Source organism: Clarias gariepinus, unplaced genomic scaffold (genome assembly GCF_024256425.1).
Source record: "Clarias gariepinus isolate MV-2021 ecotype Netherlands unplaced genomic scaffold, CGAR_prim_01v2 scaffold_29, whole genome shotgun sequence".
Taxonomy (NCBI): domain Eukaryota; kingdom Metazoa; phylum Chordata; class Actinopteri; order Siluriformes; family Clariidae; genus Clarias; species Clarias gariepinus.
The window spans coordinates 1,375,736-1,398,869 of record NW_026520996.1 but is presented as its reverse complement, the minus strand read 5'-3'; the positions used below and the strand labels follow the sequence as shown (position 1 = coordinate 1,398,869).

Here is a 23,134-nt window from a genome sequence, read left to right as displayed (position 1 = left end):
AAATGACCTCATCTAACTGCATGCCCTTCAACCCCCTCTTCAGTTGCAGCAATTTGATGTTTGGTTGTTGAGGTAGAACCGTTGGTTAAAGGTTGCTTAACAGTGGTCTATTCTAGCAGATGCTTGGTTTTTAACACCCCAATTGTAACAGAAACAGGAGGGAGGCTCAGGAGCTTACAGCATGGTTCACACTTTTAGAACTGACTGTGGAATTTTCATGTCAGTGTGTCAAAATATGAGAAGGTGGAATTTTAAATGCTTTTGTTCATAATGTTTGGTTGTTGAGGTAGAACAGTTGGTTAAAGGTTGCTTAATAGTGGACTATTCTAGCAGATGCTTGGGTTTTGACACCCCAATTGTAACAAAAGAGTAGGGAAGCTCAGGAGCTTACAGCATGGTTCACACTTTTAGAACTGACTGTGGAATTTTCATGTCAGTGTGTCAAAATATGAGAAGGTGGAATTTTAAATGCTTTTGTTCATAATGTTTGGTTGTTGAGGTAGAACAGTTGGTTAAAGGTTGCTTAATAGTGGACTATTCTAGCAGATGCTTGGGTTTTAACACCCCAATTGTAACAAAACAGTAGGGAAGCTCAGGAGCTTACAGAATGGCTCACACTTTTAGAACTGACTGTGGAATTTTCATGTCAGTGTGTCAAAATATGAGAAGGTGGATTTTTTAATGCTTTTGTTCAAGATGTTTGGTTGTTGAGGTAGAACAGTTGGTTAAAGGTTGCTTAATATTGGACTACTCTAGCAAGTAAGGTCAATTAATTCTAGTGTAGTTCATAGACGAGTTATGTTAATATTGGTGGTCATTTGATCCCCTTGTGAAAATGCAGGACTAGGTGATGTTCCTTAGGTAATTTGTGATTTGAGAAAAAACATGGGTTCATTGTCTTGGCCGGTTAGCTCAGCTGGTTAGAGCGTGGTGCTAATAACGCCAAGGTCGCGGGTTCGATCCCCGTACGGGCCATTACCACAGTTTTCAATGTTAGCAAGAAAGATGGTGCTCCTGACCTAAACTGCAGTTGAAAACATGTTTTTGCTCCCTAAGAGGAGGGCTATAACCCAGTCACTGCTGGAAACAATAGACAGCACCCAGCGTCTGGCTGTGTGGTCACACTGGAGAATGCGGGCATGCAACTTTCATACTCAAGTGTAAGACTAAGATTACATGTTCACTCAAATTTGAGTCCTACAAATGACCTCATCTAACTGCATGCCCTTCAACCCCCTCTTCAGTTGCAGCAATTTGATGTTTGGTTGTTGAGGTAGAACCGTTGGTTAAAGGTTGCTTAACAGTGGTCTATTCTAGCAGATGCTTGGTTTTTAACACCCCAATTGTAACAGAAACAGGAGGGAGGCTCAGGAGCTTACAGCATGGTTCACACTTTTAGAACTGACTGTGGAATTTTCATGTCAGTGTGTCAAAATATGAGAAGGTGGAATTTTAAATGCTTTTGTTCATAATGTTTGGTTGTTGAGGTAGAACATTTGGTTAAAGGTTGCTTAATAGTGCACTACTTTAGCAAGTAAGGTCAATTACTTCTAGTGTAGTTCATAGACTAGTTATGTTAATATTGGTGGTCATTTGATCCCCTTGTGAAAATGCAGAACTAGGTGATGTTCCTTAGGTAATTTGTGATCTGAGAAAAACCAACTGTCCATTGTCTTGGCCGGTTAGCTCAGCTGGTTAGAGCGTGGTGCTAATAACGCCAAGGTCGCGGGTTCGATCCCCGTACGGGCCATTACCACAATTTTCAATGTTAGCAAGAAAGATGGTGCTCCTGACCTAAACTGCAGTTGAAAACATGTTTTTGCTCCCTAAGAGGAGGCCTATAACCCAGTCACTGCTGGAAACAATAGACAGCACCCAGCGTCTGGCTGTGTGGTCACACTGGAGAATGCGGGCATCGATCCCGCTACCTCTCGCATGCTAAGCGAGCGCTCTACCACTTGAGCTAATTCCCCTTAGCACACTGGCTCAGTGGGTTGTAAAATTTTTTATTCTGTGCATTAGACAAGCAGTGCATTAGACAAGGGTAACAGTGCTCTTCAAGAGCGGATCATGCAACTTTCATACTCAAGTGTAAGACTAAGATTACATGTTCACTCAAATTTGAGTCCTACAAATGACCTCATCTAACTGCATGCCCTTCAACCCCCTCTTCAGTTGCAGCAATTTGATGTTTGGTTGTTGAGGTAGAACCGTTGGTTAAAGGTTGCTTAACAGTGGTCTATTCTAGCAGATGCTTGGGTTTTGACACCCCAATTGTAAAAGAAACAGGAGGGAGGCTCAGGAGCTTACAGCATGGTTCACACTTTTAGAACTGACTGTGGAATTTTCCTGTCAGTGTGTCAAAATATGAGAAGGTGGAATTTTAAATGCTTTTGTTCATGATGTTTGGTTGTTGAGGTAGAACAGTTGGTTAAAGGTTGCTTAATAGTGGACTATTCTAGCAGATGCTTGGGTTTTAACACCCCAATTGTAACAAAACAGTAGGGAAGCTCAGGAGCTTACAGAATGGCTCACACTTTTAGAACTGACTGTGGAATTTTCATGTCAGTGTGTCAAAATATGAGAAGGTGGATTTTTTAATGCTTTTGTTCAAGATGTTTGGTTGTTGAGGTAGAACAGTTGGTTAAAGGTTGCTTAATAGTGGACTACTCTAGCAAGTAAGGTCAATTACTTCTAGTGTAGTTCATAGACTAGTTATGTTAATATTGGTGGTCATTTGATCCCCTTTTGAAAATGCAGGACTAGGTGATGTTCCTTAGGTAATTTGTGATCTGAGAAAAACCAACAGTCCATTGTCTTGGCCGGTTAGCTCAGCTGGTTAGAGCGTGGTGCTAATAACGCCAAGGTCGCGGGTTCGATCCCCGTACGGGCCATTACCACAGTTTTCAATGTTAGCATGAAAGATGGTGCTCCTGACCTAAACTGCAGTTGAAAACATGTTTTTGCTCCCTAAGAGGAGGGCTATAACCCAGTCACTGCTGGAAAAAATAGACAGCACCCAGCGTCTGGCTGTGTGGTCACACTGGAGAATGCGGGCATCGATCCCGCTACCTCTCGCATGCTAAGCGAGCGCTCTACCACTTGAGCTAATTCCCCTTAGCACACTGGCTCAGTGGGTTGTAAAATTTTTTATTCTGTGCATTAGACAAGCAGTGCATTAGACAAGGGTAACAGTGCTCTTCAAGAGCGGATCATGCAACTTTCCTACTCAAGTGTAAGACTAAGATTACATGTTCACTCAAATGTGAGTCCTACAAATGACCTCATCTAACTGCATGCCCTTCAACCCCCTCTTCAGTTGCAGCAATTTGATGTTTGGTTGTTGAGGTAGAACCGTTGGTTAAAGGTTGCTTAACAGTGGTCTATTCTAGCAGATGCTTGGTTTTTAACACCCCAATTGTAACAGAAACAGGAGGGAGGCTCAGGAGCTTACAGCATGGTTCACACTTTTAGAACTGACTGTGGAATTTTCATGTCAGTGTGTCAAAATATGAGAAGGTGGAATTTTAAATGCTTTTGTTCATAATGTTTGGTTGTTGAGGTAGAACAGTTGGTTAAAGGTTGCTTAATAGTGGACTATTCTAGCAGATGCTTGGGTTTTGACACCCCAATTGTAACAAAAGAGTAGGGAAGCTCAGGAGCTTACAGCATGGTTCACACTTTTAGAACTGACTGTGGAATTTTCATGTCAGTGTGTCAAAATATGAGAAGGTGGAATTTTAAATGCTTTTGTTCATAATGTTTGGTTGTTGAGGTAGAACAGTTGGTTAAAGGTTGCTTAATAGTGGACTATTCTAGCAGATGCTTGGGTTTTGACACCCCAATTGTAACAAAAGAGTAGGGAAGCTCAGGAGCTTACAGAATGGCTCACACTTTTAGAACTGACTGTGGAATTTTCATGTCAGTGTGTCAAAATATGAGAAGGTGGATTTTTTAATGCTTTTGTTCAAGATGTTTGGTTGTTGAGGTAGAACAGTTGGTTAAAGGTTGCTTAATATTGGACTACTCTAGCAAGTAAGGTCAATTAATTCTAGTGTAGTTCATAGACGAGTTATGTTAATATTGGTGGTCATTTGATCCCCTTGTGAAAATGCAGGACTAGGTGATGTTCCTTAGGTAATTTGTGATTTGAGAAAAAACATGGGTTCATTGTCTTGGCCGGTTAGCTCAGCTGGTTAGAGCGTGGTGCTAATAACGCCAAGGTCGCGGGTTCGATCCCCGTACGGGCCATTACCACAGTTTTCAATGTTAGCAAGAAAGATGGTGCTCCTGACCTAAACTGCAGTTGAAAACATGTTTTTGCTCCCTAAGAGGAGGGCTATAACCCAGTCACTGCTGGAAACAATAGACAGCACCCAGCGTCTGGCTGTGTGGTCACACTGGAGAATGCGGGCATGCAACTTTCATACTCAAGTGTAAGACTAAGATTACATGTTCACTCGAATTTGAGTCCTACAAATGACCTCATCTAACTGCATGCCCTTCAACCCCCTCTTCAGTTGCAGCAATTTGATGTTTGGTTGTTGAGGTAGAACCGTTGGTTAAAGGTTGCTTAACAGTGGTCTATTCTAGCAGATGCTTGGTTTTTAACACCCCAATTGTAACAGAAACAGGAGGGAGGCTCAGGAGCTTACAGCATGGTTCACACTTTTAGAACTGACTGTGGAATTTTCATGTCAGTGTGTCAAAATATGAGAAGGTGGATTTTTTAATGCTTTTGTTCAAGATGTTTGGTTGTTGAGGTAGAACAGTTGGTTAAAGGTTGCTTAATAGTGGACTACTCTAGCAAGTAAGGTCAATTACTTCTAGTGTAGTTCATAGACTAGTTATGTTAATATTGGTGGTCATTTGATCCCCTTGTGAAAATGCAGGACTAGGTGATGTTCCTTAGGTAATTTGTGATCTGAGAAAAACCAACAGTCCATTGTCTTGGCCGGTTAGCTCAGCTGGTTAGAGCGTGGTGCTAATAATGCCAAGGTCGCGGGTTCGATCCCCGTACGGGCCATTACCACAGTTTTCAATGTTAGCATGAAAGATGGTGCTCCTGACCTAAACTGCAGTTGAAAACATGTTTTTGCTCCCTAAGAGGAGGGCTATAACCCAGTCACTGCTGGAAACAATAGACAGCACCCAGCGTCTGGCTGTGTGGTCACACTGGAGAATGCGGGCATCGATCCCGCTACCTCTCGCATGCTAAGCGAGCGCTCTACCACTTGAGCTAATTCCCCTTAGCACACTGGCTCAGTGGGTTGTAAAATTTTTTATTCTGTGCATTAGACAAGCAGTGCATTAGACAAGGGTAACAGTGCTCTTCAAGAGCGGATCATGCAACTTTCATACTCAAGTGTAAGACTAAGATTACATGTTCACTCAAATTTGAGTCCTACAAATGACCTCATCTAACTGCATGCCCTTCAACCCCCTCTTCAGTTGCAGCAATTTGATGTTTGGTTGTTGAGGTAGAACCGTTGGTTAAAGGTTGCTTAACAGTGGTCTATTCTAGCAGATGCTTGGTTTTTAACACCCCAATTGTAACAGAAACAGGAGGGAGGCTCAGGAGCTTACAGCATGGTTCACACTTTTAGAACTGACTGTGGAATTTTCATGTCAGTGTGTCAAAATATGAGAAGGTGGAATTTTAAATGCTTTTGTTCATAATGTTTGGTTGTTGAGGTAGAACATTTGGTTAAAGTTTGCTTAATAGTGCACTACTTTAGCAAGTAAGGTCAATTACTTCTAGTGTAGTTCATAGACTAGTTATGTTAATATTGGTGGTCATTTGATCCCCTTGTGAAAATGCAGAACTAGGTGATGTTCCTTAGGTAATTTGTGATCTGAGAAAAACCAACTGTCCATTGTCTTGGCCGGTTAGCTCAGCTGGTTAGAGCGTGGTGCTAATAACGCCAAGGTCGCGGGTTCGATCCCCGTACGGGCCATTACCACAATTTTCAATGTTAGCAAGAAAGATGGTGCTCCTGACCTAAACTGCAGTTGAAAACATGTTTTTGCTCCCTAAGAGGAGGCCTATAACCCAGTCACTGCTGGAAACAATAGACAGCACCCAGCGTCTGGCTGTGTGGTCACACTGGAGAATGCGGGCATCGATCCCGCTACCTCTCGCATGCTAAGCGAGCGCTCTACCACTTGAGCTAATTCCCCTTAGCACACTGGCTCAGTGGGTTGTAAAATTTTTTATTCTGTGCATTAGACAAGCAGTGCATTAGACAAGGTTAACAGTGCTCTTCAAGAGCGGATCATGCAACTTTCATACTCAAGTGTAAGACTAAGATTACATGTTCACTCAAATGTGAGTCCTACAAATGACCTCATCTAACTGCATGCCCTTCAACCCCCTCTTCAGTTGCAGCAATTTGATGTTTGGTTGTTGAGGTAGAACAGTTGGTTAAAGGTTGCTTAATATTGGACTACTCTAGCAAGTAAGGTCAATTAATTCTAGTGTAGTTCATAGACGAGTTATGTTAATATTGGTGGTCATTTGATCCCCTTGTGAAAATGCAGGACTAGGTGATGTTCCTTAGGTAATTTGTGATTTGAGAAAAAACATGGGTTCATTGTCTTGGCCGGTTAGCTCAGCTGGTTAGAGCGTGGTGCTAATAACGCCAAGGTCGCGGGTTCGATCCCCGTACGGGCCATTACCACAGTTTTCAATGTTAGCAAGAAAGATGGTGCTCCTGACCTAAACTGCAGTTGAAAACATGTTTTTGCTCCCTAAGAGGAGGGCTATAACCCAGTCACTGCTGGAAACAATAGACAGCACCCAGCGTCTGGCTGTGTGGTCACACTGGAGAATGCGGGCATGCAACTTTCATACTCAAGTGTAAGACTAAGATTACATGTTCACTCGAATTTGAGTCCTACAAATGACCTCATCTAACTGCATGCCCTTCAACCCCCTCTTCAGTTGCAGCAATTTGATGTTTGGTTGTTGAGGTAGAACCGTTGGTTAAAGGTTGCTTAACAGTGGTCTATTCTAGCAGATGCTTGGTTTTTAACACCCCAATTGTAACAGAAACAGGAGGGAGGCTCAGGAGCTTACAGCATGGTTCACACTTTTAGAACTGACTGTGGAATTTTCATGTCAGTGTGTCAAAATATGAGAAGGTGGATTTTTTTATGCTTTTGTTCAAGATGTTTGGTTGTTGAGGTAGAACATTTGGTTAAAGGTTGCTTAATAGTGCACTACTTTAGCAAGTAAGGTCAATTAATTCTAGTGTAGTTCATAGACTAGTTATGTTAATATTGGTGGTCATTTGATCCCCTTGTGAAAATGCAGAACTAGGTGATGTTCCTTAGGTAATTTGTGATCTGAGAAAAACCAACTGTCCATTGTCTTGGCCGGTTAGCTCAGCTGGTTAGAGCGTGGTGCTAATAATGCCAAGGTCGCGGGTTCGATCCCCGTACGGGCCATTACCACGGTTTTCAATGTTAGCAAGAAAGATGGTGCTCCTGACCTAAACTGCAGTTGAAAACATGTTTTTGCTCCCTAAGAGGCGGGCTATAACCCAGTCACTGCTGGAAACAATAGACAGCACCCAGCGTCTGGCTGTGTGGTCACACTGGAGAATGCGGGCATCGATCCCGCTACCTCTCGCATGCTAAGCGAGCGCTCTACCACTTGAGCTAATTCCCCTTAGCACACTGGCTCAGTGGGTTGTAAAATTTTTTATTCTGTGCATTAGACAAGCAGTGCATTAGACAAGGGTAACAGTGCTCTTCAAGAGCGGATCATGCAACTTTCATACTCAAGTGTAAGACTAAGATTACATGTTCACTCAAATTTGAGTCCTACAAATGACCTCATCTAACTGCATGCCCTTCAACCCCCTCTTCAGTTGCAGCAATTTGATGTTTGGTTGTTGAGGTAGAACCGTTGGTTAAAGGTTGCTTAACAGTGGTCTATTCTAGCAGATGCTTGGTTTTTAACACCCCAATTGTAACAGAAACAGGAGGGAGGCTCAGGAGCTTACAGCATGGTTCACACTTTTAGAACTGACTGTGGAATTTTCATGTCAGTGTGTCAAAATATGAGAAGGTGGAATTTTAAATGCTTTTGTTCATAATGTTTGGTTGTTGAGGTAGAACATTTGGTTAAAGTTTGCTTAATAGTGCACTACTTTAGCAAGTAAGGTCAATTACTTCTAGTGTAGTTCATAGACTAGTTATGTTAATATTGGTGGTCATTTGATCCCCTTGTGAAAATGCAGAACTAGGTGATGTTCCTTAGGTAATTTGTGATCTGAGAAAAACCAACTGTCCATTGTCTTGGCCGGTTAGCTCAGCTGGTTAGAGCGTGGTGCTAATAACGCCAAGGTCGCGGGTTCGATCCCCGTACGGGCCATTACCACAATTTTCAATGTTAGCAAGAAAGATGGTGCTCCTGACCTAAACTGCAGTTGAAAACATGTTTTTGCTCCCTAAGAGGAGGCCTATAACCCAGTCACTGCTGGAAACAATAGACAGCACCCAGCGTCTGGCTGTGTGGTCACACTGGAGAATGCGGGCATCGATCCCGCTACCTCTCGCATGCTAAGCGAGCGCTCTACCACTTGAGCTAATTCCCCTTAGCACACTGGCTCAGTGGGTTGTAAAATTTTTTATTCTGTGCATTAGACAAGCAGTGCATTAGACAAGGGTAACAGTGCTCTTCAAGAGCGGATCATGCAACTTTCATACTCAAGTGTAAGACTAAGATTACATGTTCACTCAAATTTGAGTCCTACAAATGACCTCATCTAACTGCATGCCCTTCAACCCCCTCTTCAGTTGCAGCAATTTGATGTTTGGTTGTTGAGGTAGAACCGTTGGTTAAAGGTTGCTTAACAGTGGTCTATTCTAGCAGATGCTTGGTTTTTAACACCCCAATTGTAACAGAAACAGGAGGGAGGCTCAGGAGCTTACAGCATGGTTCACACTTTTAGAACTGACTGTGGAATTTTCATGTCAGTGTGTCAAAATATGAGAAGGTGGAATTTTAAATGCTTTTGTTCATAATGTTTGGTTGTTGAGGTAGAACATTTGGTTAAAGTTTGCTTAATAGTGCACTACTTTAGCAAGTAAGGTCAATTACTTCTAGTGTAGTTCATAGACTAGTTATGTTAATATTGGTGGTCATTTGATCCCCTTGTGAAAATGCAGAACTAGGTGATGTTCCTTAGGTAATTTGTGATCTGAGAAAAACCAACTGTCCATTGTCTTGGCCGGTTAGCTCAGCTGGTTAGAGCGTGGTGCTAATAACGCCAAGGTCGCGGGTTCGATCCCCGTACGGGCCATTACCACAATTTTCAATGTTAGCAAGAAAGATGGTGCTCCTGACCTAAACTGCAGTTGAAAACATGTTTTTGCTCCCTAAGAGGAGGCCTATAACCCAGTCACTGCTGGAAACAATAGACAGCACCCAGCGTCTGGCTGTGTGGTCACACTGGAGAATGCGGGCATCGATCCCGCTACCTCTCGCATGCTAAGCGAGCGCTCTACCACTTGAGCTAATTCCCCTTAGCACACTGGCTCAGTGGGTTGTAAAATTTTTTATTCTGTGCATTAGACAAGCAGTGCATTAGACAAGGTTACCAGTGCTCTTCAAGAGCGGATCATGCAACTTTCATACTCAAGTGTAAGACTAAGATTACATGTTCACTCAAATGTGAGTCCTACAAATGACCTCATCTAACTGCATGCCCTTCAACCCCCTCTTCAGTTGCAGCAATTTGATGTTTGGTTGTTGAGGTAGAACAGTTGGTTAAAGGTTGCTTAATATTGGACTACTCTAGCAAGTAAGGTCAATTAATTCTAGTGTAGTTCATAGACGAGTTATGTTAATATTGGTGGTCATTTGATCCCCTTGTGAAAATGCAGGACTAGGTGATGTTCCTTAGGTAATTTGTGATTTGAGAAAAAACATGGGTTCATTGTCTTGGCCGGTTAGCTCAGCTGGTTAGAGCGTGGTGCTAATAACGCCAAGGTCGCGGGTTCGATCCCCGTACGGGCCATTACCACAGTTTTCAATGTTAGCAAGAAAGATGGTGCTCCTGACCTAAACTGCAGTTGAAAACATGTTTTTGCTCCCTAAGAGGAGGGCTATAACCCAGTCACTGCTGGAAACAATAGACAGCACCCAGCGTCTGGCTGTGTGGTCACACTGGAGAATGCGGGCATGCAACTTTCATACTCAAGTGTAAGACTAAGATTACATGTTCACTCGAATTTGAGTCCTACAAATGACCTCATCTAACTGCATGCCCTTCAACCCCCTCTTCAGTTGCAGCAATTTGATGTTTGGTTGTTGAGGTAGAACCGTTGGTTAAAGGTTGCTTAACAGTGGTCTATTCTAGCAGATGCTTGGTTTTTAACACCCCAATTGTAACAGAAACAGGAGGGAGGCTCAGGAGCTTACAGCATGGTTCACACTTTTAGAACTGACTGTGGAATTTTCATGTCAGTGTGTCAAAATATGAGAAGGTGGATTTTTTTATGCTTTTGTTCAAGATGTTTGGTTGTTGAGGTAGAACATTTGGTTAAAGGTTGCTTAATAGTGCACTACTTTAGCAAGTAAGGTCAATTAATTCTAGTGTAGTTCATAGACTAGTTATGTTAATATTGGTGGTCATTTGATCCCCTTGTGAAAATGCAGAACTAGGTGATGTTCCTTAGGTAATTTGTGATCTGAGAAAAACCAACTGTCCATTGTCTTGGCCGGTTAGCTCAGCTGGTTAGAGCGTGGTGCTAATAATGCCAAGGTCGCGGGTTCGATCCCCGTACGGGCCATTACCACGGTTTTCAATGTTAGCAAGAAAGATGGTGCTCCTGACCTAAACTGCAGTTGAAAACATGTTTTTGCTCCCTAAGAGGCGGGCTATAACCCAGTCACTGCTGGAAACAATAGACAGCACCCAGCGTCTGGCTGTGTGGTCACACTGGAGAATGCGGGCATCGATCCCGCTACCTCTCGCATGCTAAGCGAGCGCTCTACCACTTGAGCTAATTCCCCTTAGCACACTGGCTCAGTGGGTTGTAAAATTTTTTATTCTGTGCATTAGACAAGCAGTGCATTAGACAAGGGTAACAGTGCTCTTCAAGAGCGGATCATGCAACTTTCATACTCAAGTGTAAGACTAAGATTACATGTTCACTCAAATTTGAGTCCTACAAATGACCTCATCTAACTGCATGCCCTTCAACCCCCTCTTCAGTTGCAGCAATTTGATGTTTGGTTGTTGAGGTAGAACCGTTGGTTAAAGGTTGCTTAACAGTGGTCTATTCTAGCAGATGCTTGGTTTTTAACACCCCAATTGTAACAGAAACAGGAGGGAGGCTCAGGAGCTTACAGCATGGTTCACACTTTTAGAACTGACTGTGGAATTTTCATGTCAGTGTGTCAAAATATGAGAAGGTGGAATTTTAAATGCTTTTGTTCATAATGTTTGGTTGTTGAGGTAGAACATTTGGTTAAAGTTTGCTTAATAGTGCACTACTTTAGCAAGTAAGGTCAATTACTTCTAGTGTAGTTCATAGACTAGTTATGTTAATATTGGTGGTCATTTGATCCCCTTGTGAAAATGCAGAACTAGGTGATGTTCCTTAGGTAATTTGTGATCTGAGAAAAACCAACTGTCCATTGTCTTGGCCGGTTAGCTCAGCTGGTTAGAGCGTGGTGCTAATAACGCCAAGGTCGCGGGTTCGATCCCCGTACGGGCCATTACCACAATTTTCAATGTTAGCAAGAAAGATGGTGCTCCTGACCTAAACTGCAGTTGAAAACATGTTTTTGCTCCCTAAGAGGAGGCCTATAACCCAGTCACTGCTGGAAACAATAGACAGCACCCAGCGTCTGGCTGTGTGGTCACACTGGAGAATGCGGGCATCGATCCCGCTACCTCTCGCATGCTAAGCGAGCGCTCTACCACTTGAGCTAATTCCCCTTAGCACACTGGCTCAGTGGGTTGTAAAATTTTTTATTCTGTGCATTAGACAAGCAGTGCATTAGACAAGGGTAACAGTGCTCTTCAAGAGCGGATCATGCAACTTTCATACTCAAGTGTAAGACTAAGATTACATGTTCACTCAAATTTGAGTCCTACAAATGACCTCATCTAACTGCATGCCCTTCAACCCCCTCTTCAGTTGCAGCAATTTGATGTTTGGTTGTTGAGGTAGAACCGTTGGTTAAAGGTTGCTTAACAGTGGTCTATTCTAGCAGATGCTTGGTTTTTAACACCCCAATTGTAACAGAAACAGGAGGGAGGCTCAGGAGCTTACAGCATGGTTCACACTTTTAGAACTGACTGTGGAATTTTCATGTCAGTGTGTCAAAATATGAGAAGGTGGAATTTTAAATGCTTTTGTTCATAATGTTTGGTTGTTGAGGTAGAACATTTGGTTAAAGTTTGCTTAATAGTGCACTACTTTAGCAAGTAAGGTCAATTACTTCTAGTGTAGTTCATAGACTAGTTATGTTAATATTGGTGGTCATTTGATCCCCTTGTGAAAATGCAGAACTAGGTGATGTTCCTTAGGTAATTTGTGATCTGAGAAAAACCAACTGTCCATTGTCTTGGCCGGTTAGCTCAGCTGGTTAGAGCGTGGTGCTAATAACGCCAAGGTCGCGGGTTCGATCCCCGTACGGGCCATTACCACAATTTTCAATGTTAGCAAGAAAGATGGTGCTCCTGACCTAAACTGCAGTTGAAAACATGTTTTTGCTCCCTAAGAGGAGGCCTATAACCCAGTCACTGCTGGAAACAATAGACAGCACCCAGCGTCTGGCTGTGTGGTCACACTGGAGAATGCGGGCATCGATCCCGCTACCTCTCGCATGCTAAGCGAGCGCTCTACCACTTGAGCTAATTCCCCTTAGCACACTGGCTCAGTGGGTTGTAAAATTTTTTATTCTGTGCATTAGACAAGCAGTGCATTAGACAAGGTTACCAGTGCTCTTCAAGAGCGGATCATGCAACTTTCATACTCAAGTGTAAGACTAAGATTACATGTTCACTCAAATGTGAGTCCTACAAATGACCTCATCTAACTGCATGCCCTTCAACCCCCTCTTCAGTTGCAGCAATTTGATGTTTGGTTGTTGAGGTAGAACAGTTGGTTAAAGGTTGCTTAATATTGGACTACTCTAGCAAGTAAGGTCAATTAATTCTAGTGTAGTTCATAGACGAGTTATGTTAATATTGGTGGTCATTTGATCCCCTTGTGAAAATGCAGGACTAGGTGATGTTCCTTAGGTAATTTGTGATTTGAGAAAAAACATGGGTTCATTGTCTTGGCCGGTTAGCTCAGCTGGTTAGAGCGTGGTGCTAATAACGCCAAGGTCGCGGGTTCGATCCCCGTACGGGCCATTACCACAGTTTTCAATGTTAGCAAGAAAGATGGTGCTCCTGACCTAAACTGCAGTTGAAAACATGTTTTTGCTCCCTAAGAGGAGGGCTATAACCCAGTCACTGCTGGAAACAATAGACAGCACCCAGCGTCTGGCTGTGTGGTCACACTGGAGAATGCGGGCATGCAACTTTCATACTCAAGTGTAAGACTAAGATTACATGTTCACTCGAATTTGAGTCCTACAAATGACCTCATCTAACTGCATGCCCTTCAACCCCCTCTTCAGTTGCAGCAATTTGATGTTTGGTTGTTGAGGTAGAACCGTTGGTTAAAGGTTGCTTAACAGTGGTCTATTCTAGCAGATGCTTGGTTTTTAACACCCCAATTGTAACAGAAACAGGAGGGAGGCTCAGGAGCTTACAGCATGGTTCACACTTTTAGAACTGACTGTGGAATTTTCATGTCAGTGTGTCAAAATATGAGAAGGTGGATTTTTTTATGCTTTTGTTCAAGATGTTTGGTTGTTGAGGTAGAACATTTGGTTAAAGGTTGCTTAATAGTGCACTACTTTAGCAAGTAAGGTCAATTAATTCTAGTGTAGTTCATAGACTAGTTATGTTAATATTGGTGGTCATTTGATCCCCTTGTGAAAATGCAGAACTAGGTGATGTTCCTTAGGTAATTTGTGATCTGAGAAAAACCAACTGTCCATTGTCTTGGCCGGTTAGCTCAGCTGGTTAGAGCGTGGTGCTAATAATGCCAAGGTCGCGGGTTCGATCCCCGTACGGGCCATTACCACGGTTTTCAATGTTAGCAAGAAAGATGGTGCTCCTGACCTAAACTGCAGTTGAAAACATGTTTTTGCTCCCTAAGAGGAGGGCTATAACCCAGTCACTGCTGGAAACAATAGACAGCACCCAGCGTCTGGCTGTGTGGTCACACTGGAGAATGCGGGCATCGATCCCGCTACCTCTCGCATGCTAAGCGAGCGCTCTACCACTTGAGCTAATTCCCCTTAGCACACTGGCTCAGTGGGTTGTAAAATTTTTTATTCTGTGCATTAGACAAGCAGTGCATTAGACAAGGGTAACAGTGCTCTTCAAGAGCGGATCATGCAACTTTCATACTCAAGTGTAAGACTAAGATTACATGTTCACTCAAATTTGAGTCCTACAAATGACCTCATCTAACTGCATGCCCTTCAACCCCCTCTTCAGTTGCAGCAATTTGATGTTTGGTTGTTGAGGTAGAACCGTTGGTTAAAGGTTGCTTAACAGTGGTCTATTCTAGCAGATGCTTGGTTTTTAACACCCCAATTGTAACAGAAACAGGAGGGAGGCTCAGGAGCTTACAGCATGGTTCACACTTTTAGAACTGACTGTGGAATTTTCATGTCAGTGTGTCAAAATATGAGAAGGTGGAATTTTAAATGCTTTTGTTCATAATGTTTGGTTGTTGAGGTAGAACATTTGGTTAAAGTTTGCTTAATAGTGCACTACTTTAGCAAGTAAGGTCAATTACTTCTAGTGTAGTTCATAGACTAGTTATGTTAATATTGGTGGTCATTTGATCCCCTTGTGAAAATGCAGAACTAGGTGATGTTCCTTAGGTAATTTGTGATCTGAGAAAAACCAACTGTCCATTGTCTTGGCCGGTTAGCTCAGCTGGTTAGAGCGTGGTGCTAATAACGCCAAGGTCGCGGGTTCGATCCCCGTACGGGCCATTACCACAATTTTCAATGTTAGCAAGAAAGATGGTGCTCCTGACCTAAACTGCAGTTGAAAACATGTTTTTGCTCCCTAAGAGGAGGCCTATAACCCAGTCACTGCTGGAAACAATAGACAGCACCCAGCGTCTGGCTGTGTGGTCACACTGGAGAATGCGGGCATCGATCCCGCTACCTCTCGCATGCTAAGCGAGCGCTCTACCACTTGAGCTAATTCCCCTTAGCACACTGGCTCAGTGGGTTGTAAAATTTTTTATTCTGTGCATTAGACAAGCAGTGCATTAGACAAGGTTAACAGTGCTCTTCAAGAGCGGATCATGCAACTTTCATACTCAAGTGTAAGACTAAGATTACATGTTCACTCAAATTTGAGTCCTACAAATGACCTCATCTAACTGCATGCCCTTCAACCCCCTCTTCAGTTGCAGCAATTTGATGTTTGGTTGTTGAGGTAAAACCGTTGGTTAAAGGTTGCTTAACAGTGGTCTATTCTAGCAGATGCTTGGGTTTTGACACCCCAATTGTAAAAGAAACAGGAGGGAGGCTCAGGAGCTTACAGCATGGTTCACACTTTTAGAACTGACTGTGGAATTTTCCTGTCAGTGTGTCAAAATATGAGAAGGTGGAATTTTAAATGCTTTTGTTCATGATGTTTGGTTGTTGAGGTAGAACAGTTGGTTAAAGGTTGCTTAATAGTGGACTATTCTAGCAGATGCTTGGGTTTTAACACCCCAATTGTAACAAAACAGTAGGGAAGCTCAGGAGCTTACAGAATGGCTCACACTTTTAGAACTGACTGTGGAATTTTCATGTCAGTGTGTCAAAATATGAGAAGGTGGATTTTTTAATGCTTTTGTTCAAGATGTTTGGTTGTTGAGGTAGAACAGTTGGTTAAAGGTTGCTTAATAGTGGACTACTCTAGCAAGTAAGGTCAATTACTTCTAGTGTAGTTCATAGACTAGTTATGTTAATATTGGTGGTCATTTGATCCCCTTGTGAAAATGCAGGACTAGGTGATGTTCCTTAGGTAATTTGTGATCTGAGAAAAACCAACAGTCCATTGTCTTGGCCGGTTAGCTCAGCTGTTTAGAGTGTGGTGCTAATAACGCCAAGGTCGCGGGTTCGATCCCCGTACGGGCCATTACCACAGTTTTCAATGTTAGCATGAAAGATGGTGCTCCTGACCTAAACTGCAGTTGAAAACATGTTTTTGCTCCCTAAGAGGAGGGCTATAACCCAGTCACTGCTGGAAACAATAGACAGCACCCAGCGTCTGGCTGTGTGGTCACACTGGAGAATGCGGGCATCGATCCCGCTACCTCTCGCATGCTAAGCGAGCGCTCTACCACTTGAGCTAATTCCCCTTAGCACACTGGCTCAGTGGGTTGTAAAATTTTTTATTCTGTGCATTAGACAAGCAGTGCATTAGACAAGGGTAACAGTGCTCTTCAAGAGCGGATCATGCAACTTTCATACTCAAGTGTAAGACTAAGATTACATGTTCACTCAAATTTGAGTCCTACAAATGACCTCATCTAACTGCATGCCCTTCAACCCCCTCTTCAGTTGCAGCAATTTGATGTTTGGTTGTTGAGGTAGAACCGTTGGTTAAAGGTTGCTTAACAGTGGTCTATTCTAGCAGATGCTTGGTTTTTAACACCCCAATTGTAACAGAAACAGGAGGGAGGCTCAGGAGCTTACAGCATGGTTCACACTTTTAGAACTGACTGTGGAATTTTCATGTCAGTGTGTCAAAATATGAGAAGGTGGAATTTTAAATGCTTTTGTTCATAATGTTTGGTTGTTGAGGTAGAACAGTTGGTTAAAGGTTGCTTAATAGTGGACTATTCTAGCAGATGCTTGGGTTTTGACACCCCAATTGTAACAAAAGAGTAGGGAAGCTCAGGAGCTTACAGCATGGTTCACACTTTTAGAACTGACTGTGGAATTTTCATGTCAGTGTGTCAAAATATGAGAAGGTGGAATTTTAAATGCTTTTGTTCATAATGTTTGGTTGTTGAGGTAGAACAGTTGGTTAAAGGTTGCTTAATAGTGGACTATTCTAGCAGATGCTTGGGTTTTGACACCCCAATTGTAACAAAAGAGTAGGGAAGCTCAGGAGCTTACAGAATGGCTCACACTTTTAGAACTGACTGTGGAATTTTCATGTCAGTGTGTCAAAATATGAGAAGGTGGATTTTTTAATGCTTTTGTTCAAGATGTTTGGTTGTTGAGGTAGAACAGTTGGTTAAAGGTTGCTTAATAGTGGACTACTCTAGCAAGTAAGGTCAATTGATTCTAGTGTAGTTCATAGACGAGTTATGTTAATATTGGTGGTCATTTGATCCCCTTGTGAAAATGCAGGACTAGGTGATGTTCCTTAGGTAATTTGTGATTTGAGAAAAAAAATGGGTTCATTGTCTTGGCCGGTTAGCTCAGCTGGTTAGAGCGTGGTGCTAATAACGCCAAGGTCGCGGGTTCGATCCCCGTACGGGCCATTACCACAGTTTTCAATGTTAGCAAGAAAGATGGTGCTCCTGACCTAAACTGCAGTTGAAAACATGTTTTTGCTCCCTAAGAGGAGGGCTATAACCCAGTCACTGCTGGAAACAATAGACAGCACCCAGCGTCTGGCTGTGTGGTCACACTGGAGAATGCGGGCATCGATCCCGCTACCTCTCGCATGCTAAGCGAGCGCTCTATCACTTGAGCTAATTCCCCTTAGCACACTGGCTCAGTGGGTTGTAAAATTTTTTATTCTGTGCATTAGACAAGCAGTGCATTAGACAAGGTTACCAGTGCTCTTCAAGAGCGGATCATGCAACTTTCATACTCAAGTGTAAGACTAAGATTACATGTTCACTCGAATTTGAGTCCTACAAATGACCTCATCTAACTGCATGCCCTTCAACCCCCTCTTCAGTTGCAGCAATTTGATGTTTGGTTGTTGAGGTAGAACCGTTGGTTAAAGGTTGCTTAACAGTGGTCTATTCTAGCAGATGCTTGGTTTTTAACACCCCAATTGTAACAGAAACAGGACGGAGGCTCAGGAGCTTACAGCATGGTTCACACTTTTAGAACTGACTGTGGAATTTTCATGTCAGTGTGTCAAAATATGAGAAGGTGGATTTTTTTATGCTTTTGTTCAAGATGTTTGGTTGTTGAGGTAGAACATTTGGTTAAATGTTGCCTAATAGTGCACTACTTTAGCAAGTAAGGTCAATTAATTCTAGTGTAGTTCATAGACTAGTTATGTTAATATTGGTGGTCATTTGATCCCCTTGTGAAAATGCAGAACTAGGTAATGTTCCTTAGGTAATTTGTGATCTGAGAAAAACCAACTGTCCATTGTCTCGGCCGGTTAGCTCAGCTGGTTAGAGCGTGGTGCTAATAACGCCAAGGTCGCGGGTTCGATCCCCGTACGGGCCATTACCACAGTTTTCAATGTTAGCAAGAAAGATGGTGCTCCTGACCTAAACTGCAGTTGAAAACATGTTTTTGCTCCCTAAGAGGAGGGCTATAACCCAGTCACTGCTGGAAACAATAGACAGCACCCAGCGTCTGGCTGTGTGGTCACACTGGAGAATGCGGGCATCGATCCCGCTACCTCTCGCATGCTAAGCGAGCGCTCTACCACTTGAGCTAATTCCCCTTAGCACACTGGCTCAGTGGGTTGTAAAATTTTTTATTCTGTGCATTAGACAAGCAGTGCATTAGACAAGGGTAACAGTGCTCTTCAAGAGCGGATCATGCAACTTTCATACTCAAGTGTAAGACTAAGATTACATGATCACTCAAATTTGAGTCCTACAAATGACCTCATCTAACTGCATGCCCTTCAACCCCCTCTTCAGTTGCAGCAATTTGATGTTTGGTTGTTGAGGTAGAACCGTTGGTTAAAGGTTGCTTAACAGTGGTCTATTCTAGCAGATGCTTGGTTTTTAACACCCCAATTGTAACAGAAACAGGAGGGAGGCTCAGGAGCTTACAGCATGGTTCACACTTTTAGAACTGACTGTGGAATTTTCATGTCAGTGTGTCAAAATATGAGAAGGTGGAATTTTAAATGCTTTTGTTCATAATGTTTGGTTGTTGAGGTAGAACAGTTGGTTAAAGGTTGCTTAATAGTGGACTATTCTAGCAGATGCTTGGGTTTTGACACCCCAATTGTAACAAAAGAGTAGGGAAGCTCAGGAGCTTACAGCATGGTTCACACTTTTAGAACTGACTGTGGAATTTTCATGTCAGTGTGTCAAAATATGAGAAGGTGGAATTTTAAATGCTTTTGTTCATAATGTTTGGTTGTTGAGGTAGAACAGTTGGTTAAAGGTTGCTTAATAGTGGACTATTCTAGCAGATGCTTGGGTTTTGACACCCCAATTGTAACAAAAGAGTAGGGAAGCTCAGGAGCTTACAGAATGGCTCACACTTTTAGAACTGACTGTGGAATTTTCATGTCAGTGTGTCAAAATATGAGAAGGTGGATTTTTTAATGCTTTTGTTCAAGATGTTTGGTTGTTGAGGTAGAACAGTTGGTTAAAGGTTGCTTAATATTGGACTACTCTAGCAAGTAAGGTCAATTAATTCTAGTGTAGTTCATAGACGAGTTATGTTAATATTGGTGGTCATTTGATCCCCTTGTGAAAATGCAGGACTAGGTGATGTTCCTTAGGTAATTTGTGATTTGAGAAAAAACATGGGTTCATTGTCTTGGCCGGTTAGCTCAGCTGGTTAGAGCGTGGTGCTAATAACGCCAAGGTCGTGGGTTCGATCCCCGTACGGGCCATTACCACAGTTTTCAATGTTAGCAAGAAAGATGGTGCTCCTGACCTAAACTGCAGTTGAAAACATGTTTTTGCTCCCTAAGAGGAGGGCTATAACCCAGTCACTGCTGGAAACAATAGACAGCACCCAGCGTCTGGCTGTGTGGTCACACTGGAGAATGCGGGCATGCAACTTTCATACTCAAGTGTAAGACTAAGATTACATGTTCACTCAAATTTGAGTCCTACAAATGACCTCATCTAACTGCATGCCCTTCAACCCCCTCTTCAGTTGCAGCAATTTGATGTTTGGTTGTTGAGGTAGAACCGTTGGTTAAAGGTTGCTTAACAGTGGTCTATTCTAGCAGATGCTTGGTTTTTAACACCCCAATTGTAACAGAAACAGGAGGGAGGCTCAGGAGCTTACAGCATGGTTCACACTTTTAGAACTGACTGTGGAATTTTCATGTCAGTGTGTCAAAATATGAGAAGGTGGAATTTTAAATGCTTTTGTTCATAATGTTTGGTTGTTGAGGTAGAACATTTGGTTAAAGGTTGCTTAATAGTGCACTACTTTAGCAAGTAAGGTCAATTACTTCTAGTGTAGTTCATAGACTAGTTATGTTAATATTGGTGGTCATTTGATCCCCTTGTGAAAATGCAGGACTAGGTGATGTTCCTTAGGTAATTTGTGATCTGAGAAAAACCAACAGTCCATTGTCTTGGCCGGTTAGCTCAGCTGGTTAGAGCGTGGTGCTAATAACGCCAAGGTCGCGGGTTCGATCCCCGTACGGGCCATTACCACAGTTTTCAATGTTAGCATGAAAGATGGTGCTCCTGACCTAAACTGCAGTTGAAAACATGTTTTTGCTCCCTAAGAGGAGGGCTATAACCCAGTCACTGCTGGAAAAAATAGACAGCACCCAGCGTCTGGCTGTGTGGTCACACTGGAGAATGCGGGCATCGATCCCGCTACCTCTCGCATGCTAAGCGAGCGCTCTACCACTTGAGCTAATTCCCCTTAGCACACTGGCTCAGTGGGTTGTAAAATTTTTTATTCTGTGCATTAGACAAGCTGTGCATTAGACAAGGTTACCAGTGCTCTTCAAGAGCGGATCATGCAACTTTCATACTCAAGTGTAAGACTAAGATTACATGTTCACTCGAATTTGAGTCCTACAAATGACCTCATCTAACTGCATGCCCTTCAACCCCCTCTTCAGTTGCAGCAATTTGATGTTTGGTTGTTGAGGTAGAACCGTTGGTTAAAGGTTGCTTAACAGTGGTCTATTCTAGCAGATGCTTGGTTTTTAACACCCCAATTGTAACAGAAACAGGACGGAGGCTCAGGAGCTTACAGCATGGTTCACACTTTTAGAACTGACTGTGGAATTTTCATGTCAGTGTGTCAAAATATGAGAAGGTGGATTTTTTTATGCTTTTGTTCAAGATGTTTGGTTGTTGAGGTAGAACATTTGGTTAAATGTTGCCTAATAGTGCACTACTTTAGCAAGTAAGGTCAATTAATTCTAGTGTAGTTCATAGACTAGTTATGTTAATATTGGTGGTCATTTGATCCCCTTGTGAAAATGCAGAACTAGGTGATGTTCCTTAGGTAATTTGTGATCTGAGAAAAACCAACTGTCCATTGTCTTGGCCGGTTAGCTCAGCTGGTTAGAGCGTGGTGCTAATAACGCCAAGGTCGCGGGTTCGATCCCCGTACGGGCCATTACCACAGTTTTCAATGTTAGCAAGAAAGATGGTGCTCCTGACCTAAACTGCAGTTGAAAACATGTTTTTGCTCCCTAAGAGGAGGGCTATAACCCAGTCACTGCTGGAAACAATAGACAGCACCCAGCGTCTGGCTGTGTGGTCACACTGGAGAATGCGGGCATCGATCCCGCTACCTCTCGCATGCTAAGCGAGCGCTCTACCACTTGAGCTAATTCCCCTTAGCACACTGGCTCAGTGGGTTGTAAAATTTTTTATTCTGTGCATTAGACAAGCAGTGCATTAGACAAGGGTAACAGTGCTCTTCAAGAGCGGATCATGCAACTTTCATACTCAAGTGTAAGACTAAGATTACATGTTCACTCAAATTTGAGTCCTACAAATGACCTCATCTAACTGCATGCCCTTCAACCCCCTCTTCAGTTGCAGCAATTTGATGTTTGGTTGTTGAGGTAGAACCGTTGGTTAAAGGTTGCTTAACAGTGGTCTATTCTAGCAGATGCTTGGTTTTTAACACCCCAATTGTAACAGAAACAGGAGGGAGGCTCAGGAGCTTACAGCATGGTTCACACTTTTAGAACTGACTGTGGAATTTTCATGTCAGTGTGTCAAAATATGAGAAGGTGGAATTTTAAATGCTTTTGTTCATAATGTTTGGTTGTTGAGGTAGAACAGTTGGTTAAAGGTTGCTTAATAGTGGACTATTCTAGCAGATGCTTGGGTTTTGACACCCCAATTGTAACAAAAGAGTAGGGAAGCTCAGGAGCTTACAGCATGGTTCACACTTTTAGAACTGACTGTGGAATTTTCATGTCAGTGTGTCAAAATATGAGAAGGTGGAATTTTAAATGCTTTTGTTCATAATGTTTGGTTGTTGAGGTAGAACAGTTGGTTAAAGGTTGCTTAATAGTGGACTATTCTAGCAGATGCTTGGGTTTTGACACCCCAATTGTAACAAAAGAGTAGGGAAGCTCAGGAGCTTACAGAATGGCTCACACTTTTAGAACTGACTGTGGAATTTTCATGTCAGTGTGTCAAAATATGAGAAGGTGGATTTTTTAATGCTTTTGTTCAAGATGTTTGGTTGTTGAGGTAGAACAGTTGGTTAAAGGTTGCTTAATAGTGGACTACTCTAGCAAGTAAGGTCAATTGATTCTAGTGTAGTTCATAGACGAGTTATGTTAATATTGGTGGTCATTTGATCCCCTTGTGAAAATGCAGGACTAGGTGATGTTCCTTAGGTAATTTGTGATTTGAGAAAAAAAATGGGTTCATTGTCTTGGCCGGTTAGCTCAGCTGGTTAGAGCGTGGTGCTAATAACGCCAAGGTCGCGGGTTCGATCCCCGTACGGGCCATTACCACAGTTTTCAATGTTAGCAAGAAAGATGGTGCTCCTGACCTAAACTGCAGTTGAAAACATGTTTTTGCTCCCTAAGAGGAGGGCTATAACCCAGTCACTGCTGGAAACAATAGACAGCACCCAGCGTCTGGCTGTGTGGTCACACTGGAGAATGCGGGCATCGATCCCGCTACCTCTCGCATGCTAAGC

At 42.7% G+C, this 23,134-nt stretch overlaps 38 non-coding genes across 38 annotated transcripts; 22 read left to right on the top strand and 16 right to left on the bottom strand.

The window, feature by feature from the left end:
* Positions 1–901: 901 nt before the first annotated feature.
* trnai-aau (transfer RNA isoleucine (anticodon AAU)) lies at positions 902–975 on the top strand. Its single transcript has one exon. It is a non-coding gene; the product is annotated as a tRNA-Ile (tRNA).
* A 701-nt stretch (positions 976–1,676) lies between these two features.
* Positions 1,677–1,750, top strand: trnai-aau (transfer RNA isoleucine (anticodon AAU)). Its single transcript has one exon. It is a non-coding gene; the product is annotated as a tRNA-Ile (tRNA).
* Positions 1,751–1,900: 150 nt separating this feature from the next.
* On the bottom strand, positions 1,901–1,973 carry trnaa-agc (transfer RNA alanine (anticodon AGC)). The gene has a single exon. It is a non-coding gene; the product is annotated as a tRNA-Ala (tRNA).
* An 847-nt stretch (positions 1,974–2,820) lies between these two features.
* On the top strand, positions 2,821–2,894 carry trnai-aau (transfer RNA isoleucine (anticodon AAU)). Its single transcript has one exon. It is a non-coding gene; the product is annotated as a tRNA-Ile (tRNA).
* A 150-nt stretch (positions 2,895–3,044) lies between these two features.
* Positions 3,045–3,117, bottom strand: trnaa-agc (transfer RNA alanine (anticodon AGC)). Its single transcript has one exon. It is a non-coding gene; the product is annotated as a tRNA-Ala (tRNA).
* A 1,060-nt stretch (positions 3,118–4,177) lies between these two features.
* On the top strand, positions 4,178–4,251 carry trnai-aau (transfer RNA isoleucine (anticodon AAU)). Its single transcript has one exon. It is a non-coding gene; the product is annotated as a tRNA-Ile (tRNA).
* Positions 4,252–5,176: 925 nt separating this feature from the next.
* trnaa-agc (transfer RNA alanine (anticodon AGC)) lies at positions 5,177–5,249 on the bottom strand. The gene has a single exon. It is a non-coding gene; the product is annotated as a tRNA-Ala (tRNA).
* A 634-nt stretch (positions 5,250–5,883) lies between these two features.
* On the top strand, positions 5,884–5,957 carry trnai-aau (transfer RNA isoleucine (anticodon AAU)). The gene has a single exon. It is a non-coding gene; the product is annotated as a tRNA-Ile (tRNA).
* A 150-nt stretch (positions 5,958–6,107) lies between these two features.
* Positions 6,108–6,180, bottom strand: trnaa-agc (transfer RNA alanine (anticodon AGC)). Its single transcript has one exon. It is a non-coding gene; the product is annotated as a tRNA-Ala (tRNA).
* A 420-nt stretch (positions 6,181–6,600) lies between these two features.
* trnai-aau (transfer RNA isoleucine (anticodon AAU)) lies at positions 6,601–6,674 on the top strand. Its single transcript has one exon. It is a non-coding gene; the product is annotated as a tRNA-Ile (tRNA).
* Positions 6,675–7,375: 701 nt separating this feature from the next.
* Positions 7,376–7,449, top strand: trnai-aau (transfer RNA isoleucine (anticodon AAU)). Its single transcript has one exon. It is a non-coding gene; the product is annotated as a tRNA-Ile (tRNA).
* Positions 7,450–7,599: 150 nt separating this feature from the next.
* Positions 7,600–7,672, bottom strand: trnaa-agc (transfer RNA alanine (anticodon AGC)). The gene has a single exon. It is a non-coding gene; the product is annotated as a tRNA-Ala (tRNA).
* A 634-nt stretch (positions 7,673–8,306) lies between these two features.
* Positions 8,307–8,380, top strand: trnai-aau (transfer RNA isoleucine (anticodon AAU)). Its single transcript has one exon. It is a non-coding gene; the product is annotated as a tRNA-Ile (tRNA).
* Positions 8,381–8,530: 150 nt separating this feature from the next.
* On the bottom strand, positions 8,531–8,603 carry trnaa-agc (transfer RNA alanine (anticodon AGC)). Its single transcript has one exon. It is a non-coding gene; the product is annotated as a tRNA-Ala (tRNA).
* Positions 8,604–9,237: 634 nt separating this feature from the next.
* trnai-aau (transfer RNA isoleucine (anticodon AAU)) lies at positions 9,238–9,311 on the top strand. Its single transcript has one exon. It is a non-coding gene; the product is annotated as a tRNA-Ile (tRNA).
* A 150-nt stretch (positions 9,312–9,461) lies between these two features.
* Positions 9,462–9,534, bottom strand: trnaa-agc (transfer RNA alanine (anticodon AGC)). The gene has a single exon. It is a non-coding gene; the product is annotated as a tRNA-Ala (tRNA).
* A 420-nt stretch (positions 9,535–9,954) lies between these two features.
* trnai-aau (transfer RNA isoleucine (anticodon AAU)) lies at positions 9,955–10,028 on the top strand. Its single transcript has one exon. It is a non-coding gene; the product is annotated as a tRNA-Ile (tRNA).
* A 701-nt stretch (positions 10,029–10,729) lies between these two features.
* Positions 10,730–10,803, top strand: trnai-aau (transfer RNA isoleucine (anticodon AAU)). Its single transcript has one exon. It is a non-coding gene; the product is annotated as a tRNA-Ile (tRNA).
* Positions 10,804–10,953: 150 nt separating this feature from the next.
* On the bottom strand, positions 10,954–11,026 carry trnaa-agc (transfer RNA alanine (anticodon AGC)). The gene has a single exon. It is a non-coding gene; the product is annotated as a tRNA-Ala (tRNA).
* Positions 11,027–11,660: 634 nt separating this feature from the next.
* Positions 11,661–11,734, top strand: trnai-aau (transfer RNA isoleucine (anticodon AAU)). Its single transcript has one exon. It is a non-coding gene; the product is annotated as a tRNA-Ile (tRNA).
* A 150-nt stretch (positions 11,735–11,884) lies between these two features.
* Positions 11,885–11,957, bottom strand: trnaa-agc (transfer RNA alanine (anticodon AGC)). The gene has a single exon. It is a non-coding gene; the product is annotated as a tRNA-Ala (tRNA).
* A 634-nt stretch (positions 11,958–12,591) lies between these two features.
* trnai-aau (transfer RNA isoleucine (anticodon AAU)) lies at positions 12,592–12,665 on the top strand. Its single transcript has one exon. It is a non-coding gene; the product is annotated as a tRNA-Ile (tRNA).
* A 150-nt stretch (positions 12,666–12,815) lies between these two features.
* On the bottom strand, positions 12,816–12,888 carry trnaa-agc (transfer RNA alanine (anticodon AGC)). The gene has a single exon. It is a non-coding gene; the product is annotated as a tRNA-Ala (tRNA).
* Positions 12,889–13,308: 420 nt separating this feature from the next.
* On the top strand, positions 13,309–13,382 carry trnai-aau (transfer RNA isoleucine (anticodon AAU)). Its single transcript has one exon. It is a non-coding gene; the product is annotated as a tRNA-Ile (tRNA).
* Positions 13,383–14,083: 701 nt separating this feature from the next.
* On the top strand, positions 14,084–14,157 carry trnai-aau (transfer RNA isoleucine (anticodon AAU)). Its single transcript has one exon. It is a non-coding gene; the product is annotated as a tRNA-Ile (tRNA).
* Positions 14,158–14,307: 150 nt separating this feature from the next.
* trnaa-agc (transfer RNA alanine (anticodon AGC)) lies at positions 14,308–14,380 on the bottom strand. The gene has a single exon. It is a non-coding gene; the product is annotated as a tRNA-Ala (tRNA).
* Positions 14,381–15,014: 634 nt separating this feature from the next.
* On the top strand, positions 15,015–15,088 carry trnai-aau (transfer RNA isoleucine (anticodon AAU)). Its single transcript has one exon. It is a non-coding gene; the product is annotated as a tRNA-Ile (tRNA).
* A 150-nt stretch (positions 15,089–15,238) lies between these two features.
* trnaa-agc (transfer RNA alanine (anticodon AGC)) lies at positions 15,239–15,311 on the bottom strand. Its single transcript has one exon. It is a non-coding gene; the product is annotated as a tRNA-Ala (tRNA).
* Positions 15,312–16,382: 1,071 nt separating this feature from the next.
* trnaa-agc (transfer RNA alanine (anticodon AGC)) lies at positions 16,383–16,455 on the bottom strand. Its single transcript has one exon. It is a non-coding gene; the product is annotated as a tRNA-Ala (tRNA).
* Positions 16,456–17,515: 1,060 nt separating this feature from the next.
* Positions 17,516–17,589, top strand: trnai-aau (transfer RNA isoleucine (anticodon AAU)). Its single transcript has one exon. It is a non-coding gene; the product is annotated as a tRNA-Ile (tRNA).
* An 857-nt stretch (positions 17,590–18,446) lies between these two features.
* Positions 18,447–18,520, top strand: trnai-aau (transfer RNA isoleucine (anticodon AAU)). The gene has a single exon. It is a non-coding gene; the product is annotated as a tRNA-Ile (tRNA).
* Positions 18,521–18,670: 150 nt separating this feature from the next.
* trnaa-agc (transfer RNA alanine (anticodon AGC)) lies at positions 18,671–18,743 on the bottom strand. The gene has a single exon. It is a non-coding gene; the product is annotated as a tRNA-Ala (tRNA).
* A 1,060-nt stretch (positions 18,744–19,803) lies between these two features.
* trnai-aau (transfer RNA isoleucine (anticodon AAU)) lies at positions 19,804–19,877 on the top strand. The gene has a single exon. It is a non-coding gene; the product is annotated as a tRNA-Ile (tRNA).
* A 701-nt stretch (positions 19,878–20,578) lies between these two features.
* trnai-aau (transfer RNA isoleucine (anticodon AAU)) lies at positions 20,579–20,652 on the top strand. The gene has a single exon. It is a non-coding gene; the product is annotated as a tRNA-Ile (tRNA).
* A 150-nt stretch (positions 20,653–20,802) lies between these two features.
* trnaa-agc (transfer RNA alanine (anticodon AGC)) lies at positions 20,803–20,875 on the bottom strand. The gene has a single exon. It is a non-coding gene; the product is annotated as a tRNA-Ala (tRNA).
* A 634-nt stretch (positions 20,876–21,509) lies between these two features.
* trnai-aau (transfer RNA isoleucine (anticodon AAU)) lies at positions 21,510–21,583 on the top strand. The gene has a single exon. It is a non-coding gene; the product is annotated as a tRNA-Ile (tRNA).
* Positions 21,584–21,733: 150 nt separating this feature from the next.
* On the bottom strand, positions 21,734–21,806 carry trnaa-agc (transfer RNA alanine (anticodon AGC)). Its single transcript has one exon. It is a non-coding gene; the product is annotated as a tRNA-Ala (tRNA).
* Positions 21,807–22,866: 1,060 nt separating this feature from the next.
* Positions 22,867–22,940, top strand: trnai-aau (transfer RNA isoleucine (anticodon AAU)). Its single transcript has one exon. It is a non-coding gene; the product is annotated as a tRNA-Ile (tRNA).
* Positions 22,941–23,134: the final 194 nt, after the last annotated feature.